Raw genomic sequence first — 6,187 nt, 5'->3', positions numbered from 1 at the left:
CCTGAACTTCAAGCGGCTCGTTTATCGCCTGAAAAAACTACAAATGCGCGTGTGTCTGCGTATTAACGTCCTCCATGAAGTGAAGTTTGCTGTAGATATTAAAATAGTTTTACCTGGTGTTGAGAGCGAGTGCGTCTTCATATATCCGCCGTGCACAATATAGGCTAAGTGTTCAAAAAAAGTAGCAGCCACAATGACTCGTTACGCGATATCTGCCTAAAATGGGAGCTTTCCCGCTGAATGTCTTTTTTTTCGGTTGTAAACAGTCGTTACGGTCGATGAGTCCGTTCGGTCGCAATCCCGCCGCACACAGGCTGGATAGCTACGCTACCTCTGTGGTCACTTTCTTTGCAGACTACTGCACTATATGATCCGGGAAAGGAGAGTTGGCTATTATGTATAAAAGGCGGGTCGTAGTAGAAGAGCCACGCCCGCCACTTAAAGGGCCAGTACACTTAAAAAAAAAAACGATGCTATGAAGCGGGAGCCTATTGTGAAAGCAGAGGGTTATGTGACTCTGATTTTATAAGATGACACTTTCGAATTAACATGCAAACATAATAATAAAGTGTGCATGTGTGTGAGAATGTAAACACACGTGTGGACATGCAGGAGCATCTGTGTTTAATCATCATGCTGCATAAAAAGGGCTGTATTACCAAGGGCATGCAATTGCGGATTTATCTTTGTCTTTCATATTTCTTCCTTTTAACTGGATCTTCTATTCTATTTTATGAATTCAATTATTTCTTTAATTTTTTCTTTATTGTGTTTGTGTGTTTTCAAAGCACTTTGAACTGCATTGCATGTTTAAATGGTGATATTGCCTACTATTAAAGTTATTATTGTTATAGTTATTATTATACAACAGGGAGAGATACGCATCTGTGTGTCTGTGCACATGTATGTGTGTGCGTGTGTGTGCGTGTGTGCGTGTGTATGTGTGTGCGTGTGCGTGTGTTTTTGTGTGTGTGTGTGTGTGTGTGTGTGTGTGTGTGTGTGGCGGTCACAGGGATTCCATGTGGACATATGGCTGCAGTATCTGATGTCGCCCGCGCATGTCATAGTCTCTGTAATCAATATCAAGCTTATGATGTAGACCCCCCCCCCCCCCCCCCCCCCCCCCCCCCACACACACCCACAACCCACATCCCCGGCCTGAGAGTCAATATGGAAGCAACAATCCGTCATGTGGGTCGCCACGACAGCTGCACACACACGCAGACGCACCCCAACAACTGCTGACTCTCGTTGTTTTTTTCTTGCCATATGAAACCCTTCCAGTCTTGCACACTCCTTCTTGAAAATGGTGATTGAGAAACATCCTTCCCCATTACTGCTCCTCTCGAGCTCTGTGGCGAAGCAGACAGCATGAAATCCTCGTCTGTCCGCCTCATCTTCCCATCAAACTCAGACATCCACCCTCCTCTTTCCCTCAAACCCCATCTTCTGTCACTCATCCTCTATTCTTCTATCATCCTGCCCCACTCTCCCAGCCCCCCCTCTAGCGCTTTTATCCTCAGTCACCCTTGATCAAAAAGATCTTGACCCTACATGAATTGTGGAGACTTTGGAGGGTTATATCCTCCGTTTCCCTGGAGAGAGAGCCTAAAAAGACACTGAACTAACAGACTGGATAAACAGAAGCCGCAGTCTTTCGATTTGCCCAATCTGTATCCCTTTCTCATAGCTCGTCCTGCTCCTGATCCCTCTTGCTATCTGCACTTTTATCTCCTTCCTCTCTGTCATCTGCTGTATTACATACTTTGAAATGCTTAATCTGCCTCCCCGCTTTGAATTAATCATCAAAAGTAAATGGGTGCAAGGACCAAGCTTTTTCTAATGAAAAGAAAAGAAATGCCTTTTTAGATCAAATAAGAATTGAGTGAGGTCAGCTCTCATGAGCAGCCCCCACTCTTTAAATCTTTCTTATGTACAAAAATGTGCGCTTTCCTATGAAAAGTCATTGCTATTTTAATGTGAAAATGTTTTTTCCGTGCAGATTCTGACACGGATGTGTTGCATTGGGAAATGGCTAATTTACGGTAATTCCGCCATGGATTAGTGAGCCTTGTTTGCATGAAAATAGGAGGGGTAACTTGTGATGTGAGCTTAACCTCTTCCTCTATTTTTTGTCTAAAAAAATGCATACATACAGTACAGCCATGCCTGAGACAGTCTCAAAAGATTAGTGAAACGTTATCAGTCATGAGCACACCCAAACGGAATCTGTGGGTATTTTTCACAACGTTTAGCAGTGATCCGGCATAAAAATCTGTAGAATTTAGTGTTTTTCTGCTTGAGGTGGTGACATTTTGAGTTTAAAAGAATAACAATAACAATAATTTGTCTAAAATTCCATTCAGTTTCTGTGTGGCCCTGCTTATGAGGTACCAATTAATTGGTATCTCCTCCCAGAATAGAGTTGTGTTGATCTGCACTAGGCATATTATTATAGTCTATAATATCAAGGTGCTGGTGTATAAGAACAAAAGGTAAAAGCGTTCCGAGGCCAACACAAATGTCAATTAACTCGACATGGTTCAGCATTTTCAGAATTATGCACATTTGCTTTCTTGTTGAATGAAAGTTGAATGATCTGCTGGGTAAATAGGAAACTACAGCAGCCTGTTAGCTTAGCTTAGCACAGAGACAAAGGGGGGGGGGGGCTAAAGAAATCTAGCTACCATATCTTTCAAGCTAAAGTTAAATGAATAAGTTCTATCTGGTTTGTTTAAAGGTTCTGTATCTGAAGTCTCTTTTATATAGACCTTAGTGGTCCCCTAATACTGTATCTGAAGTCTCTTTACATGACCTTAGTGGTCCCCTATACTGTATCTGAAGTCTCTTTATATAGACCTTAGTGGTCCCCTAAAACTGTATCTGAAGTCTCTTTTATATAGACCTTAGTGGTCCCTAATACTGTATCTGAGTCTCTTTTATATAGACCTTAGTGGTCCCTAATACTGTATCTGAGTCTCTTTTATATAGACCTTAGTGGTCCCTAATCTGTATCTGAAGTCTCTTTATATAGACCTTAGTGGTCCCTAATACTGTATCTGAAGTCTCTTTATATAGACCTTAGTGGTCCCTAATACTGTATCGAAGTTCTTTTTATATGACCTTAGTGGGTCCTAATGCGTATCTGAAGTATATTTCCCAAAATTCAGCCTTGATGCAGAATTTCAGCCCTAGAGCAGTCCTACAATGACCTTTTCTTAGGATGTGCCATTTCGTGTCTGTAAATCTCATTGAGGAGGAGAGAGGGGGGGGGTGGGGGGGCTGGGGGTGTGGCCTTGACCAACTGTCATGCTTTGCTTGTTTGAAAGCCATGAAGTCTCTCTCTTTCTCATGGGCAGGCCAAATTCTCTGAGTGGACAAAGCAGAGAAAAGGGAGGTAACTTTTCCCCTTGTGACATCATAAGGGGAAGATTCCAGATCGGCCCATCTGAGCTTTCATTTTCTCAAAGGCAGAGCAGGATACCCAGGGCTCGGTTTACACCTATCACCATTTCTAGCCACTGGGGGACCATAGGCAGGCTGGGGGGATGCACATTAAAAACCTCAAAAAGTGAAATTTTCATGCCATGGGACCTTTAATCCGCAATAAAAACTAAAGAGTAAAAATGACAAGTTAAGGTTTTTCAGGACATGTGGTGTGTTGGACAGGTGTAGTGACTTCTTGAAATTGGTTGTGGTTTCCAGTATCCCGGACATAAACGGATCATTTCCCCGTTTCCAGTCTTTATGCTAAGCCAAGCTAACCAGCTGCTAGCTGTAGCTTCATCGCACACACACACACACACACACACACACATGGTATGGAGAAAGGTATCAATCTTCTCATCTTGGTATCAAAACTGTGTTCAAATCAGCTTTAGCTTTGCTTAAAAAAAAGGTGTACTTAAAAACATGACCTTAATGTGAATGCTGTAGTTCTACTGTTCACCTCACAAATATTGAAACAACAAATACTTTTCATAGATCTTGTCTCATATTATCATTAAACTGCTGTGCAGTGTTTTATGTCACCCGATAATTCACGGCTCTGTCCCTCTAACTGGACTGCTTGGATTGTATATCATGTCGTACTGGTTCCTGAACACACCTCCACCAGTTTTCAGTCTGAACCCTAATCTCGCAGAGAAAACACACACGGTTATTTCTTTTAACAGACAGCACCCGCGATAAAACTTCACTTTACTTTTTTCTCACACGTTGAATAGTTCAGTTTGTCAGTGAAAAGTTAGAATCTGAAGATTTCTCCCAAAATCAAAGATTAAAACCCTCACATAAACAAACAGTTGCTGCTTTCCTTCCACACTTCCCCTTTTCCCCAACACACGGTGCATAAAATGATGTTTCATTAGATTAGATAAGGTTAAATGAAGCTGTAAAGATCTTTCGCAGCAGCAGCAAAAGTGCACTTTATGATAAATGACTTTATCATTCAGAATGAAAAATACCGAATTAGACAAAAGAAGACAAAAGACTTGCAAAAATATAAAAGTTTGCATATTGAGTAGGTTGAATAAAGCCATGTGTATGTACAGTTAGGTACAATTTTCATAATTTTGGCCCTGTGGGCTAACACAATGGATTTGAAATTAAAGCATCAAGATGGAATTGTAGTGTAGATTTTCAGCTATAACTTGAGGGTATTTACATAAAAATTGGGGGAAGGGTTTAGGAATTACACACATTTTCATACATAGTCCCCTTATTTCAAAGGACCTGAAGTAATTAGGCTAGTAAAAAGGCTATTCCCTCATTATTTCATCATTAATTAGGCAGATAAAAGGTTTGGAATTGATTTCAGCGCACAGGGCCAAAATTATGAAAATCGCGGCAGTGTCCAAATATCTCCGAACCTAACTGTATGTGTGTATGTGCGCGCGTGTGCTGATCAGATTCACACACAGATCTTCAGAAATGTTCAAAAAAAAAAGTAATTGCTTGCTTTGTTCACTGTAACCTTACTAAATATATACATGTTAAAACATCTCCAACTTCTTCAGATGACACTTAAGAAAGAAAAGGAAGGAATGAGTGAAAAATGGAGGGAGTTGGAGAGAGGAGCTACGGCCGGGGAAGGTAGGTGGAGATGGAGAGAAGGGACAACAAAGGCCGACCCCCACCTCTTCCTGGGTCACCCTTCGTGTCACAACACCGCCTGCCCCCCCCCCCCCCCTCTCCAACCGACCCTGACCTACCAGAGTGATCAATGAACACCTAGTCTGGGACCCACCCATCGGTGCGTCTAGGGTGTCTGGGGTGCCACTGGTTCACCGGGAGACTGGAGAGGAAAAGAGACAGCTGCTACCCACTGGATGGTGCTGACCTCCTACTGACCACACACACACACACACACACACACACACACACACACACACACACACACCAACACACGGTAATAGAGCGGATTCCCTTTCAGTCCAGATGCTCATTACATCGAGCTGCTGCACACTGAGCTGTACACACACACACACACACACACACACACACACACACATGCAGTGCACACTATTTATGTGTCTCTGTCTAACCCACCACACTTAACCCATGCTTATTTTTTTAAATTTTCACCAAATATGCAACAAAAAAAAATCTCACTTCCCTCTTGTGGTGTAGCAACGGGGATAGTTTTGGTTTTATTTGTCCAAATTTTGAAATTGTCGCTCAGATTTCTGCTTCCACTTCAATTATAGAGGTGAATGAAAATGTGTTTTTTGTTACAAGGGTAACATTTCATAATAAGGATACAAATCATATACTTTAAGTACTTTAACTTTGTCAATTTGCACCCGCTAGACAAATTTGCTTGTATTGCATCGGTCTCTGCTACACTTATTTCATCAACAAACATGATTTATTTTTTATTAATCTTAAATTACTCGGGCAGTCTCATTGAGATTAAGATCTCTTTTTTTGAGACCAAACCAAGGAATTCAAAAAAAAGCAGTTACAAGAATCATAAAAAATGAAAAACATGAAATGATCAGTTCTTAGTTATGCTGAGGAAGTCCATCCAACCGTGTGACCCAGGAAACAATTAATATTAAGAAATGTGTCATTTGTGATAAAGCGCACTACGCTAGGATTTGATTTATTTTATTTCCGCTACAAAAACATTAAGACAGTATTATATATTACACAAAAAAAGATGTGGCGGATGATTGGCGAAAAA

Source organism: Etheostoma spectabile, chromosome 14, assembly GCF_008692095.1.
Source record: "Etheostoma spectabile isolate EspeVRDwgs_2016 chromosome 14, UIUC_Espe_1.0, whole genome shotgun sequence".
Taxonomy (NCBI): domain Eukaryota; kingdom Metazoa; phylum Chordata; class Actinopteri; order Perciformes; family Percidae; genus Etheostoma; species Etheostoma spectabile.
The sequence above is the reverse complement of the archived record's forward strand: the minus strand, read 5'-3'. Positions refer to the sequence as shown.